General features: G+C 37.0%; 2 protein-coding genes across 2 annotated transcripts in view; one reads left to right on the forward strand and one right to left on the reverse strand.

Annotated features, from left to right (window-relative positions):
- Positions 1-2,633: 2,633 nt before the first annotated feature.
- kcna4 (potassium voltage-gated channel, shaker-related subfamily, member 4) overlaps positions 2,634-15,740 on the reverse strand; it is a 60,571-nt gene continuing 47,464 nt past the window's right edge. Inside the window, exon 2 of the mRNA XM_052148688.1 lies at positions 2,634-7,073. The gene's annotated coding sequence lies outside the window, so the exon portion shown is untranslated. The remainder of the gene's footprint in view (positions 7,074-15,740) is intronic.
- The window catches only part of LOC127659066 (gonadotropin subunit beta-1-like), a 64,714-nt gene continuing 57,772 nt past the window's right edge, over positions 8,799-15,740 (forward strand). The window contains exon 1 of the mRNA XM_052148700.1: positions 8,799-8,908. The gene's annotated coding sequence lies outside the window, so the exon portion shown is untranslated. The remainder of the gene's footprint in view (positions 8,909-15,740) is intronic.

Here is a 15,740-nt window from a genome sequence, read left to right on the forward strand (position 1 = left end):
ACATGAAATGTATATATACTGTATACACTGGCAGTTGAATGCCAGTTTGGTGAATTAAAGTACCAGTTTCTTTCCATAAGAGAAAAATCTGAACATTATTACAAACTTTTGGCTGCCAGTATGTATATTATATAATATATATAATAATATATATATATATATATATATTATATTAATATATATATATATATAGCTCTGGAAAAAACTGATTATTTATTACTTTCTCTGGATTTACTATTTATAGGTATGTGTTTGAGTCAAACATTTTGGATTTATTTTAAAAAGTACTGACAAAATTTCTCCCAAATTCCAAATAAAAAATATTATCATTTAGAACATTGATTTGCAGAAAATGACAGCTGGTCAAAATAGCAAAAAAGATACAGCCTTTGTTTTCTATTAAAGAACTAAAGTCATATGGGTTTGGAGCAACATTAGGTTGAATATTAGGTAAACTATTCCTTTAACCAGATGCTATCGAGGTCTGTTTTATGTTCTGTGTATTCAGTGTTTGAAACAAAGGCTGTAGAAAGTAAAGTGACACTAGAGTAGAGGAAGAAATCCAAGAAGAATTCACAGAATCCATCAAATCTTGACACAAACCGACAAAATATGTCCTGCATAGCAAGTTATTTGTATTTTTTCATAAGGCAATCGTTCCAACATTTTCAATTAAAAGATATCTATTATGATATGATATCATTAAATAGTTGCATAATTGTTTGTGATGAGCATGTTATTACGAAGATGAATTTCAGCCATAGGTTATAAATGATATGGTAAAACACAATTGATCTTTTCATCAATATCTGTCTAAAAGGGAAAATAATCCAGTCTTCCTCGGCCCAGGAATGGCAATATTTTTTTTGCAAATACAAATTTTGGTTATCACTTGATTGCTTTAATTGGGTGTGAATCAAATGCCGACTAGAAAGGCTTGGGGAAAAGAGCTGGCAATTAGGCTACAGACTCATGATGAGGAAGAGGGCACAATTGTCGGAAACTGTCGGAGCATAAAATGGTGTAGAATTTCTAGGGACAGTAACAGGCCGGGTATTATGTTTCCCGTTAGCCGCTTATTGCCACGTTCTGTGGTAGTGTGAAGGCTACAGAATGTCCACCATGTGCATGGCTTTTGTTCAGTGTCAGGTATAACGTTACACCTGTGAGTGATGTGGCCTTTTCCTGGAAGACAGCCACAAACTCAGATAGCAGGACTCACTCTCCCCTTCCGTCACATGCATTCTTGTCCAAATATAATACGCCTCTGCACACCGCATCTGAAATTTTACCATATGTACATTCGTATTCAGTGATAAGAATGATGCGTATTGTATTGTGCTACTTATCGGAAAGCTAGTCAACACAAATGAGCGTATGCACCCTGACTGTTCCGGCCAATGGTGAAAAACATGCATGGAAACCGGTAATGTGAATGTGACAGCTGACATTCCATGTTGGAAATGCTATGTAAGTGTGCTGATGCAGACACAGCAAGTGTTAAAGCATTTGCTCGTGTGGGTATGCATGTTGCCTTGAATCGAATGGTGTGGAAGTGAAGACGGGAAGCTCGCAGATTGTTCCGGATCCTCTGACAAGTTCCCCCCATTTTACAGACAGCCATGATGGGTGCCCGTCTATAAATATCAGCACCTTTGTACTTATTAACACCCTGTGGCTGTCCACAGAGTCCACAGACACTGACCTTCAAGGCGCAATGCAAACTCACAAAGACAAATCTGTCTCTTCCCATATCAGTTTCTGCAGTTTACAGTAAATAAAGAAGCCCACAGAGAAAAGGGTGATCTATAATTAAAGTAGTATGGTCACCTGTGCCCTACTACTGTACTTGTAGACTCTTGTCCTCTAGCCACTGGTGCCTCCTTTCCTGAAGTCAAACAATGGCTGAAGATAAGACTGGGACTAATTAACACCTAATTTATTTTGGTGCACTGGTGTGGACAAGTGAATTAGATGAAGGACTGCATGGATGTGAGGGTGTTTACATTGGCGCATGTGAGTGTCTGTGTGTGACCCCTGGATTGAGCGCAGGGTCGTGCAGAGCTATTTTGTGTGCAGGGTGTGAGCTCAGGCACATTGTCTTCCTTCAGTGGGAGTTTGGCTACTGTGTCTGGAGCATATCCAAGGGTCTAATAATTGTTCCATGCAGCATCCATTTTAAATATTTAAAGTGTGCCTTACACAAATGACTGGTGGATCAGGTGTCAAAAACAAGTTCATAGGCCCTTGCTGCAGAACATTTCCCATAATGCAAAACCCTTTGTCCTTGGACTCAGGCCTCAGATGGGGACTGAACAGACACATGGTGAGGGAGTTGATAGACACATGCTACATCAACTTTCAGGCTTCTCTCACACAAACAGATGGAGATGAGAGTCTCAGAAGTGAAGCAGGATGAGAGCTAATATAATGAAGATGTGTCAAGACAGCTCAGTTGAAGGGGAGTTAGTAGATGGGTGATCAGATTATTAAAATTATTCATTCAAAAATACACACACACAGAAGAAACATAAAATTTTACTTCTTTGTTTTTTATTTAATATATTATGTTTTGCTTTTTTAATTTTCAACATTGCACATTTCATTTCCATCACATCTCATATTGCTGCCTACAAAATTATATGCATGTAGAAAAATACAGAAAATTGATGAATTTACCCCCAAACAAAAAGAAAGAAATGATATAGGGTCTCCAATATACAAAACAAACAAACAATTAAATAAATAAATAAATAACACAAATACATCTTTAGTCAGGATGCAAGTTTTTTTTTTTTTTTTTTAAAGCATCATGCAGAAAGAAAGGGCAAGCCCATCCAAAACTCACAACATCGGGTTATTTATTTACTTCTTTCAGGGGGATGATTCTATACACTTTCCTCCAGTCTGGATTGTTCTTTGTAAGAATACAGACTCACCAAGAGCTCACCAATCTCCCTCTGCATGTTTGTTAGGAGGCACAACAGATGACCCAACACACACTAACACCTCTCATCGATGGGACTTCTGAACTGGATATATATATATATCAGAAATAAGTATCTAATATATCTGCTAATATATATTAGCAGATATATTAGATACTTATTTCTGATTTATCTTTTCTTTGGATTTGTAGAAAACGTTGTCCTTGCTTGTGATTGTTCCTTTAGCCACCTGTAGCGTACAGCGGTGTATGATTGACACAATAAGTAATCTGATCTGGTAATTGAAAGAGATCTTTTCCAGTCAGCAATGTTCTCCCGCGGTTTCATTACTGCATGAGTAAGTAGCCAAGCGTTACACGGGTAACTCTGTCCATTACGACACTTTATAAAAGTGAAAAATGCCTAATTATGCTTCTAAAGAATTCATCTAAGCTCACTGAAATCCATTAACAATGTGCTATAATTAAAGCCACGACAAAATTGTGTTCATACTTTACATCAAATATCACATTGGTGTACTAAGGTTTTTTTTTTCAGGTACTCTCTGATTGCTATATTTTAAGACACATTTCAAAGGCTCTTTTTAGTTTTGACTGAATATCTCTCACACAATGGCTTTATCTGACTGTTTTCCAATCAGAAAAGCAGAATTCCTAATAGTAATGTGGTGTGTTGTATCTAATAAGTAAGCTTTTAGAGATATCTCCTTTGTATTATGTTCTGTGTACATTAAACAGCAACAGTTTGCAAACCATTTGAACGAGTATACTTGTATGTAAACAAAAAAACATTACATCAAATCATTGAGAGGATGTGCTGATATGGTTCATCTCATTTAGCAGGCAATTCTCCTTTTTCACAGGGTAAAGCTCCCTCTTTCTCCAAACCCAGCTGACCAGTCAGCACTGGGAGAGCATCTCCATGGAAACAAAGTCTCCCCACGGTTGGCTGATAATTCTTGGCTGTTGACTCAGTGTATAAAGAAAGAGAATTGCAAAGGAATGTTTGTTCTTCAATGTAAACCATTCCAATCGCACAGAGCAACACGTCATAATGACATAATATTACTTGTTATATACAGTACATATTAAAGTCATATGCAGATCTACAACATGTGATGTGACGCAATGCTCCATGTTTAGATGCTTCATGGTGCTGATTTGTCTGATGATCTTATGGATCAAGTGGTCCTCTGCTAAAGAGACCAGTCTACTAACACACACGCTAAAAAGAGAGAGAGAGAGCTGAGGAGAGAGTCTGCAACTGGCAGGATCGGCTTCCACGAGTTTCACAAAAACCATTAGGAATCAGAAGAACAAGAGAAAACAGGGCCTGGGACTTCAGAAGGCTAACAGTAAAAAAAGTAGATCTGCCTAAAATGACGTGTGACCTTGAGGACACAATAAAATAGACATCTGCTTATGTACATACTTCATGTTTCATGTGCATCTAGTTTTACTAGGTCTAAATCTCTTCAAAAAATAAAGGTCCAAACATAGAACATAGATTTTTAGGGTTTGACTTTGGTTATATATTATTCAAGGCTAGATTTAAAAAAATAGATAGTACACTTCCATAGAACTTTGCATACAGATTACTTGAATGTATATCCATGACAACAGAGCAGCTGGTTCGTTCTATACATTGTTCACGTTTATATTCTATAAGTTCATATAGACCACAAATCTTTTATCCTTTATTAAAATTCTGGCATGTCTATTCAGACTAGATTCCAACAGGTAAATATACAAGAGAGAGACTGACAGACAGAGAAAGAGAAGAAAACAGTGTGCATAAGCCCTGGTCTGCATGCTTAGTTGCATGTCAGATAGGCAGGGAAGGGAAAAAAAGACAGAGGCAGAGTGTTAGTGAAAGAAAAAGGAGTGGGAGATGAAAAGAGAGCTAAAGACAGGGAGTACTGTGGGGCAGTCATTTCAGAGAGAGAGTATCGAATCTTTCAGTTGTGTCTCCTTGTGTTTTTTTCACCTCCATTGTCTCATGACAGAAAGACTATTGGTTAACTGGGAATATGACTTGCAGATCTGTTTATATGTGGCTTTATTGTCATGCTGTCAGTGTGTGTCACTATAATTTGCAGTCTTCTGTTGGAGGCACCATTTACAGAGAGTTTTGTGGAAGGGGAAATTGAACTCTGATACCAAAATTCCCAGTACACAACAGCTTACTATTGTAATACACTTTCGAAGTGCTGTAGTGCTCACTGTTATTCCTATTGCAATTAACCGACTTATATAATATTTATAAACCAAACTCTGTAGAGGTTGGCCAAAACTGGGCATCGCAGATATTTAATGTGGATACACCAGGCGCACACAACTGCAGAGAGCAGCAGACCCAGTTCGCCGTCTGAGCATCGGGCATCAGTCCAGTGCTGCACTGAATTACATGAACATCAACCAGCTGTCCAGCGAGTCTGATGGTACTCATAATTCACCCCCCTCTGCTCTGTCATTTATCTGCACATTGGAGACCAACAAAAAAGCTAATAATGTAGGTCCATTTCACATGAATTTTACTAATGTTTAAGTCCTCTGGGTGTTACAAAACTTTCAGGATTTTGATGACAAGGATACAGCTAACGATTCTTGATTATTCAGCCTGATCTCATGAAAATTACGTGCCCGTGACTACGTATTTGCAAAATGACATTAATGTGATCAACACAACTGTGATATGAAAAATGCAATTCCTGAAGCAACCATGGCTGCGTTTCAAAAAATTGGACCAGTGGTTTCCACAATCTACTAAGGCATACGATGCTTTTGGGAAATAGTGCCCAGTTAATTTTTTATGGTGCTTCTACAATACTTTTGTCTCATGTGTCGACTCCCATCCTCTTCTGGACTTGTACCCAGAAGAGCGAATGCAGCACTCTATCAGATGAGATGCAGCACAACTTGAGTGTGTTTGAAAAGACTTGTAAATGTAGTTGTTTAGTTAATGTAAAAGTTAGAATGTATCACCTTACAAATCTTTGATCTATTCACAGAAGTGCCATATTTGATTTCTGACGTGAATGAAAACGAGGCTGTGAGTGACAGACGTACAGTCTCTTCAATGCAATGCATTGCATAAAGTTGTATAAAGCTCCTAGATCACAGTTTTTTTATCTACTTAAATTCCATAGAGAGAAGTTTTTTCTTTTCAATGTTTTGTGAATGGAATGATCCAAGACACTAAACAACAGAATAACCCATTTAAGAGTCTATCCCTCACAGCCTCGTTGTCATTTCCGTAAAAATTTATGATGACGCTACTGTGAATAAGGTCATTATTATAGCGCTTCTAGTGTTCATTTAATCAGTAAATTGGTTGTACTGGTGAAACTGGAATAGGAACAACAAGCAACATAAAAATAATTTAGCAAAAATGTAGGAATAGTAACGTGATTGTATGAGACCAGGTTTTGATTAGTATAGATTTGAGGTCTTGCAAAATAAATGAGTTTGGCGATGAGCGGGATGTGATTTTGACCCTGAATTCTTACTGTAAATGTGTGACCCAGGAAGGACTTCCAAACTGACATCATTAAACACTGCAGCTGAATTTCTCAGATCCAGCTGGCAGTCTTTTGGTTTAAGAAATAAAAAAAGGACAAAGCTAAATGGAAGAGGCTGCCACAGACAGACAGTAGACTTTCCCTTTACTTATATTTAACACCATTCACCAGGCCTACCAAACAAAAACAAGTGGCAATTTTACACCCAAACAAATATTTCTCTATTATAAGAAAATATTCACATCTGTTTTTTGCAAGACACTGATTCACTCGTAAAGAGGAAACTTAAAACATGTCAAGCTCTTTTTTTTAAGAGGTCTCCTGCTGCAGGTTCCTCAACATAGAGATGTAGTGTACTGTGTCTTTAAGGCATTTATTAGGGTGGGTCTAAAACAGTTATTGACACCTGGCTTGACGATGGACTTCCTGTCTTACAGCTCGTTGGAGGGGCTGCAGTGTCCATTTTCATCTGATGTCCAGCTGTAACTTCAATGACACTTGTGGCAACGGGTCTGTCCCATCCACTGACTGTCAGTCATGGCCATTCCCCTTTGTAGGAGTCCAAATGCTGATGGAAAAGTTTCTCATAGGCAAGACTCACAACACTGCAAGCAAACAGAAAAGGAAACAACAGTTTTAGATTACTGACATAAAATCACTTTTTATTACGTAAATTGTGTGTCATCAGATTTTACTTGGTTTCTAATTCAACATCTCTATGCCCACCATCTCTCCACCCCAGAGAATCATCCACCTGGCATGGTATCAAATTAAAGTAAGCTATGTAATTACAGAGTAACTATCGGGTAGTTGACTTTACATTTACAATGAGGTGCAGTGCCAAGTGTCACACATGGTTGCAAAAGCTTGCTCTGTCTTGCACATGAAACCAGATGGTTTTCAACTATCAAGAACAATAAGATACAGCTAATAAGAGTTGTTTTTTGCTCATATCATGCAATATATTTTCCCTTAAACACATAAGAAAACTTGTATATTAACACATTTAAATAGTACAAGAATATCACCTTCTGGAATGAGAGCTCAGTAGCCAACTTTTTTGAAAAAAAAAAAAAAAAAAATTGTTAAACCTTGTTTGTTTACACTTTAAATTAGATGTCTTTAACTACTATGTACTAACATTCAAATGCATCCAATTCAATGTACTTATTGTGTAACTACGCATTGTTCTGCAAAATTCTCACAAGATTCACATTTGCTGCTACTGAGGTTAAGGTATTGGTAGGGTTAAGGTTGGGTGTTAGGGTTTAGGATAAAGGATCTGGTAAGGTTAGGTTTAGTATTAGGGGTAAGTTTAACACTGATGGAATTAAATGCAGCAACAACACGCATATACATAATAAGTCCATTGTATCAAATTCTTAAGTACATAGTAATTAAAGACACCTAATATAAGTGGGTCCCATTGGTTTTAGGCCAACTGAGTATGAGTTGAGCTTGAGCAGTAAGAAACTGCAGTGCACCTTTAATTAAATAAAGGGATCCAGTAGAACATCTTCAATTACATTTAAAACAGCCTTTTTTTTCAAAGCTTATGTCACAGCAAGAATGCCACAATCAGCAACAGTTAGATTTCAGTGCATACTATAATGCCTGTAATGTCAGAAGACACAAGAGAAAGGGCCATTGTCATGCTGCTGGTGGCCATGACATGTACCAATTTGCCAAACATTTTGGAGTAAACTGCTCTACTTTGAACATTCAATATGACTACAGAGAAGAATTCTGCAGTCCAGCAGACAAGAATAGAGGCAGAAGCCTCTGCCTGCCAATGGCCTGTATCTTTGTCAGGCCCTTTTGCAGAAACAGGAAAACATCTCACATATGATGTTTCTCATTGGCATTAAGAAGTCACACAAGACAACGAAGAACTCTAAAATGACTATTAATTATGTTAACAATCACTATTGTTAATCTGTTTTAATTATTGCATTTTTTTATTCCTGTAAATATTTTTAATTCATTAAGACAAATGTTGTTTTTAATTTTTCCATCTTTATATAAACAGTGAAGACTTTTGTTAAGTACAGCTTGAAAAGAAGCATCTAAAATGAATATCTTTGATCGATTGATTTAACATAAATTAAGCAGAGGGTATGAGAAAATAAAGTAAGCAGAGGGAATGAGAAAATTGACAGATATTTGTTGTCAGATGACTCCACGGCATTTTGTGCAAATAGTGTGAGTGGTATGTTTACACTGAAAATGCAGCAAAATGGAGTGTACTTTAAGTACCCGGATGATGTACTTTTTTAACCATCAAAACAGAGTGTGGAATGTTGGACACTTCATGCACTCTTGCCGTACATAGCGGAAGGGGTGGATTTACCTGGCTGCACTGCTGATCTGACAAAACAGTTGTAAATAATGAAGAATGTAGCAGCTGGCGAAGCTTCAGTGGAGACAGCACCTTACAAATGTGAGTTGAATGCTTTACTATCACCTCAAGCTGTGTGAATATGTGCATTGTTTAAGATACAAGTTGAACTGTGGCTGGCTAACGCGCTAAAGCTAGCGGCAACACATCACGTGCATTTGAACCGTCACTTCTGTCAGATGTTAAATGGTGAATGCTTCTGTGTAGTATAACATCATTAAGTGTTCCATTTAGGACGATACTACACTTTGAAAATTCATACACTACATGGCTAAGTGCATAGTATATTTTGTGACTTCATAGTGTATGGTGTGTCATTTGGGACACAGCTCCTATCTACCCTTGAAATAATTTTTACCTAAAAAATCTCTAATTTAATTTAACAAATTGTATTCTGTAAATTATCAATTGTATTCAAGTCAAAAATATTATTTAACATAAAGTAGTATAATAGTTAATAGTTTTTACAGTATAATGGGATAGTCAGCTCACATTTTATAACCTAATATTCACAAGCTATTACAGTTAAGTTAAGTTAAAAATAAGTAACTTTTTACACAAATTATTTTGATGATAAAATAAGTATTTCAATAACCTTAATGGATTTAAGTGGACACTCAAAAAAAAAAAGAATAATTCAGAAGCCACAAAAATTTGATTGATAATAACATTTTCCATGAGGCTACACTTAGTACATTCCCTTACACTGTAAGAAGTGAACATATGCAGTTGTTGCTTGAAAGAGCTATTTCTACCTGATTGAAACTATAAAAACTAATTTTGTTGGTGTAACCTAATGTAGTCAGGTTTAAGTTACCTAAAACAATAAATTGTTGCATTAACTTTGAGTTACTTTGAAACCAAAATAAAATTTCCAATACAGCTCAACAGAGCTAGGTATAGACACATTCGACGCATGCACACTACTACAACTGTATTGTCATACTCCAATAGACCGATAGAGGCAGTACAGAGTTGTGTAATCTATATGAGGTCTGCTCTGAAATACACACAAGGAAAAAATTTAGCGATGGAAGGGGTACTGGGATAGAAACTTCGCATTTTAAACTTAGGAGAGAGCTTAATGGTCAAGTAGTGTGTCACAACAGTAGTGATGGCAGAAACTACGTTTTCTGAAACTTCGAGTCAATTGAACTAATTGCTTTGGAAAATGATTTGTTGAAATGCTCAACACCGCACGCTGAGGACATCTGCATGTAAATATAATCAGAAGACTTTAGTCAAAAGCAGATACAATGACACAATATATTGGAAATTATTTACTGCCTTGTATTTGTCAAATATTTTTCATAGTTGTCTACAATATCCTGGAATAAACAGATCTGAACATTTGTAGAATGTGCACCTTCATATATAAGTTGGCCTTTTTATAATTACTATTTATTTTATATTATAAAACAAAAGTTTGTTGTATAAAGTAATTTTACAAATATTTATGCTTTGTCAGATTGTGCAATAAACATTTGAAAAAGAAACAGATTGGTAATAAGTTACACTCAGACAACATGTTCCTCAAACTCACGCATCGAGTGCATTAGACTAATTGACGAGCGTGTTAACCACTACTTTACGCAACAGTGTAACCCGCACAAGAAGAGACAGTCACAATGTAAGTCAAACTGCGTTTTATTGCAGGCAGGCAAAAGTACAGAAAAAGGGTAAATCCAGTGAAGAGTTGTCGAGGGAAGCGTAGGGTCAAAAGCCGGGGAATCAAAGAGAGTAAAGGGGGCAAATCCGGGAGAGTAGTAGAGGGGAGCGAGGGTCAAAGCCGGGGTAAACAGGATCAGCGAGACGGGACTAGTGGGAGCAAAAGACAGGGGAACAAGGGGAGCTGGCAAGCTAAGAGGTGAACGAGAGGAGGTCAAAACTAGACGAGACTAGCGGGGGGCAAAGACACGGGAAACTAAATACAATAACCAACCACCGTGAGACGAAAGGGTAGTGATATATATAGGGGCGAGTGCAGGTGTAAACCATGACAGGTGATGAGATGAGTGCAGGTGAAACTAATGTGCAGGAGTGCAGATGACGCGAGTGCAGGTGGTCATAATGTTCTGGGGGATTGGAAACGCGTGAGAAACTCGAGGAAGGGAGATTGCCTACGAGCATGTGAGCGAGTAGGAGCAAAGTGGGCGTGAGGGCTCGAGCGAGCAAAAAGAGCGTGCGAGCTTGAGGGGGCGGAACGAGCGTGGGAGCTCGAGGGGGCGGAACGAGCGTGGAAGCTCGAGGGGGCGGAGCAAGGGAGCGGGGTTCGTGACAAACAGTTTTAGAATGGACAATTTTGGGTGTTCTAAATAAAAATAAGAAAGTGAAAGTGCATTATCATGTATCACATTTTGTAAAACAAATAAATCTCTTAAAATATCATAAAATGTCTGTCATTTTCTAAATAAAATTGTATATTTTTTTCTTTTGGGACCACAACTCAAGGTGATCAACAGGGAAATTAAAATGACAAAAATTCAAATCAGCGACTTTTTACAGATCAAATTTATTTTTGCACTGACTTGAGATCTGTTACAGCCTGCATTTAACACTAATTTAGGTTTTCACTGTGGGATAAATACCCCCTTAGCGTAACCACGAAACATTTCGAAACATTATGACATAACGAAGTCTAGTTTTTTTGATACGTGCTTCGATGCATTGGTTTGAAACAAATGGTTTTAAGCTTACTGAAGCTTGTTTCGAAAGCGTCCATCACTACACAACAGTAAGGGCACTTACACAATAGAGAAAGCTCCAAAGGAGCATTGAACGCATGGGACCTGGAAAGGTCCATTTGAAATGGCGTGCACAAAATAGGGTAGAGGTAGTCACAGATAGAGATGGCTATTTAAAATATATCTTTTTGACAATGTACCTGTAAACATTGAAACTGTCCTCCAGGCTCTCTCTCCACAATTACTATCTTTTTAACCTGACAGAGAAAGATAATAGAGGACAGGGAATTAATACACTGTATGTTTGAGTTTGTCTGCTCAAGTTTTTCGATTTCACAGTGTAGCTAGTCCTGCCTCTCTGAGATTCTCTTTGGTCAACAGATTCCTATACCAGAGTGTGTTGTAGCAAAAGTTGAAATGTTCACAACTTTTAGAAGCATGACGGAGTTTGCGTTTTCCCTGTCCTGTCAGGATACTGCCACTTCTGTTGACTATGTTTATAGTTTTTGTGGCTGGATCCTGACACTCATATGTGTCTCCCTTGTTGTATGAGGGCACATGGCTTTGATGGTTTTTCTTTGCTATGTGCACTTGTATCAATTCAGTCTTGAGAGAAACCCCACCCCCTCGTTTGTCTTGTTACCAGTTTATCAGTTACACCTGCCTTCCCTTGTTAACCTCCTTATTTGCTTCCCTATGTATTTCCCCTGTTGTGTTCCGTCCTGTGCTGGTTTATTTCTCTTGTCTTGTTTCATGGTTGGTGATACTAGTTTGGTTTATACTCTCAGTTTTTCCCTCTTGAGGGTAATTTCATTCCTCTGCTGTGTTTGGTTAAGACTGAGCCTTTTGTGTTAGATACCAAGTTTTTGTGTTTTATTTTCTCCATTATAAAGGATTTTTGGTTTATATGACTGTCTGCATCTGGGTCCTTCTGATGCTCCATCCCCTTTGAAATCAATGCATTTGTAGATTTCTCTGACGCAGCATTCACTCTAGTGTGTAGGCACCCTTAGTCCCATTTGCAGATACCATACAAATGAAAGGGGAGAGCTTGTTTTCAACCTTCCTGTTGCAGCCTACAGAAGAATAGTATACAATGGGTGCATGAACTTACATTTAAAGTGAAAATGTGATTTGACCTGAATAAAGTAATTAATTTACATTACAGTGAAAATGTGATTTGCCCTGAATAAAGCAATGAACTTGTATTAAAGTTAAAATGTGATTTGACCTGAAGAAAGAAATTAAATAACATTAAAGTGAAAATGTGTTTCGAGCTTAGAAGACATATCAGGTTATATACATCAAAGTTCAAATGTGATTTTACAGGGCAATCAAGTTGTATCTACTGAAAATTATGCTTTAGTAAAACCTTGGTATTTCAGGTTGGTTAATTTCAGTTGTATTATGCATCTGAAACACTGTCTTTAATTCCACAAAACCAGTTAATTTAGATGTTACCACATGAAGTACATTTTCTAAGGTGAACCGTCAAAAAAAAAAAAAAAAAGAACAAAAAAAAAAAAATAAATAAAAAAAATAAATATATATATATATATATTTTTTTTTATTTTTTCAGTGTACAATTTTTTGCAGTAGTGTTCTTTTGAGGATTGTAATTTTGGGTGTGAATTTGGGTTAATTTTCACCAAAGACAGTCTTCAATTTAAATGTTTAATCTTTTGGAAGTGCCTGGGTTGTTTTTTTTCTCTCCTCATAATTCTCTTGCCGCTGGATTTCTAATAAACACTAAAGTCATAAACACTGATAAACACTGGCACACTGTTGAGCTGGCAAGCCTTCAAATGCGTCAGATAATTTTCTATGCTGAAAAAAGCCAAACACATAATAACACCCAATCATTTGGTCTAATCAAACCAGAATAGTATGCATCGACCAGTGCCCCTTGAAACAAGCTTACCATTCACAACCCCTTACTAACATGCTGCTCCCGTTCTCTCTCTCTTTCTCATTGCTGCTTTCCTTTTTTCCTCTCTCTCAGCTACCAAACGACATTCATATTTTCCTGGCACAGGAGAGGTCAAAACATGACTGAATATGGAATTCTCCAGTAATTGAGGCCAAATTTCCTTTTTCTGGGACATTTCATTCCATAGCTAATTCTAGCCTGTCTGAATAACGTGTTTTTTTATGTTGTTAACAGTAATCCAAAAACAACTCCAAATCCTATGAACTCTGGCAAAGTTGAAGTAGTACTACTCAGATATGCTGTACATTCAGGAAGATGGTTATCAATAACATTATGGATAAAGGTGAGAGAGAGAGAGAGAGAACAAATAATGATTTGAATAGAATAATGATTATTGTACAACTTGGCCAAAGGTTAAAGGCAGTTTTGATTTTATTTTCTCTCAAAACATTACATATCAACAAAAACTACCAAGCACTTTCCTAAAAATCTGTTTATCACTATGCACTGCAAAATATTTCTGATCCATGAGGTCATTGCGTGCAATGCCTAAAAAGTGATTTTTAGGTCATTTTGATCGGGTCCGCACAGGAAAAATAATATACAAATAATTATTCGTTACTACAGTCTCACAAAAAATATGCATTATTTTAAAGTTTAGAATCTGTACTTTACAATGCATGTAGGCACTATGAACAAAACTGAAAAGTGAGTAATAGCTAAGTACATGCCTTTTTATGTTACATGTATGTTTGTATGTGTTGCTTATAAGCCGCATTTTCGCACATAAATTCTTGAAAAATAAATAGAACATAAAATATCACATACCATTACTTAAGAGGAGGGGTATCTGTTTAAAAATCCCACACACACAGTAATCGGATGCATAGATCATTAGATAATCCACACAAAGCTCTATGTGCACATAGCACATTTTATCTGGCTAAAACATGTTAGCTTTCCTGAATCATATGACATCATTGGAAAAAATGTAGTATGTTGTCCAGCAGCATGGCATGCTAAACCTAATGAATTAGGATTCAGTTTGCTTCAACCAGATGTGGAAGTCATCCAAATATGGGCAGAGAGGATCGTTCCCTCTAATTGCATATGGTCACAAGGAGGTGGCGCCTAGTACGTGACACAGACTCAATAATGTATCAAATGACACAGAATGGAACTGAATGAGATCTGAAAGAGCATGCTTTGGAGAGAGAGTATACCATTTGTCATTGTTGTATTTGAATGTTTAATTAGTTCTTATGTACAATTATTATGTTTTATTTATTTAGAGTGGATTTTGGACAACTGAAGACATTTTTGGACAATAGGATAATTCATTTTTGTAATTCTATACCTTTGAATGCTTTGTCATATCAACACACATTTTTTCTCAGTTATAGTTGACATGATTGCAAACAAAACAAAAATTGAGTTTTGGAGCTACCTCATTTATACCCTGAGATATTTAATGTCAGATCATAAAAATAAGGAAAAAAAGCAAATTTTTGTCTCAAGTTTTATTGTGATTTTCAGCGGTTTCTTATGGTGAGAGTCTCATAATTTATCATAATCTATATTATTACAAATTAAAAGTTTCTTTGAAATTATACCAAACAATTGACCCTCTCTGTTGTTGTTGTTTTTAGTAAAGTTATAAGCCTTGACATTTGGTCATGCCAGTGAACAGGAAATCTTTAAAAACACCTTCAGAGCTTAAAGGGTTAAATCAACAATATTTTCAATAACTGTCAAATAAGTGAAAGGATAGTTGTGGCAGGGCGGAGGGCGGGGCCGGGTCGTGATCATACACACCCGGTCCCGTATTAGGCTAATTATGCCTCCGTGAGGGTTAAAGGCTGACTGCAGGGGATCGTGCGGGAGAGAGAGATCGTTAACGGACATGTCCGTCATGTGTGTGTTTATGTGGTCTCTTAAGTTTATCATTAAAACTATTATTTATATTGAAAAGCCGGTTCTCGCCTCCTCCTTTCCACTGATCCCTTTACACTTGGCGTCCCTTTTAAATGTCTCTCTCTGTATCACTACAACAAGACACAGGTGTTAGAGATAATTACAAACCAGGTGACAAGCCTTACCGCGCTCTCTCTCCTGCAGACAGACACACGACCACGCCCCCCATGCCACAATAGTATTTGAGGTAAAAAGTCCCCTTGTTGCAAAGGTTAAAGGCCCCCCTAAAATAAACAGTTTTTATTAAGTGGGGGGAATTGATTTGTTATGAATAGTTTTCAAAGTG

Source organism: Xyrauchen texanus, chromosome 2 (assembly GCF_025860055.1).
Source record: "Xyrauchen texanus isolate HMW12.3.18 chromosome 2, RBS_HiC_50CHRs, whole genome shotgun sequence".
Taxonomy (NCBI): domain Eukaryota; kingdom Metazoa; phylum Chordata; class Actinopteri; order Cypriniformes; family Catostomidae; genus Xyrauchen; species Xyrauchen texanus.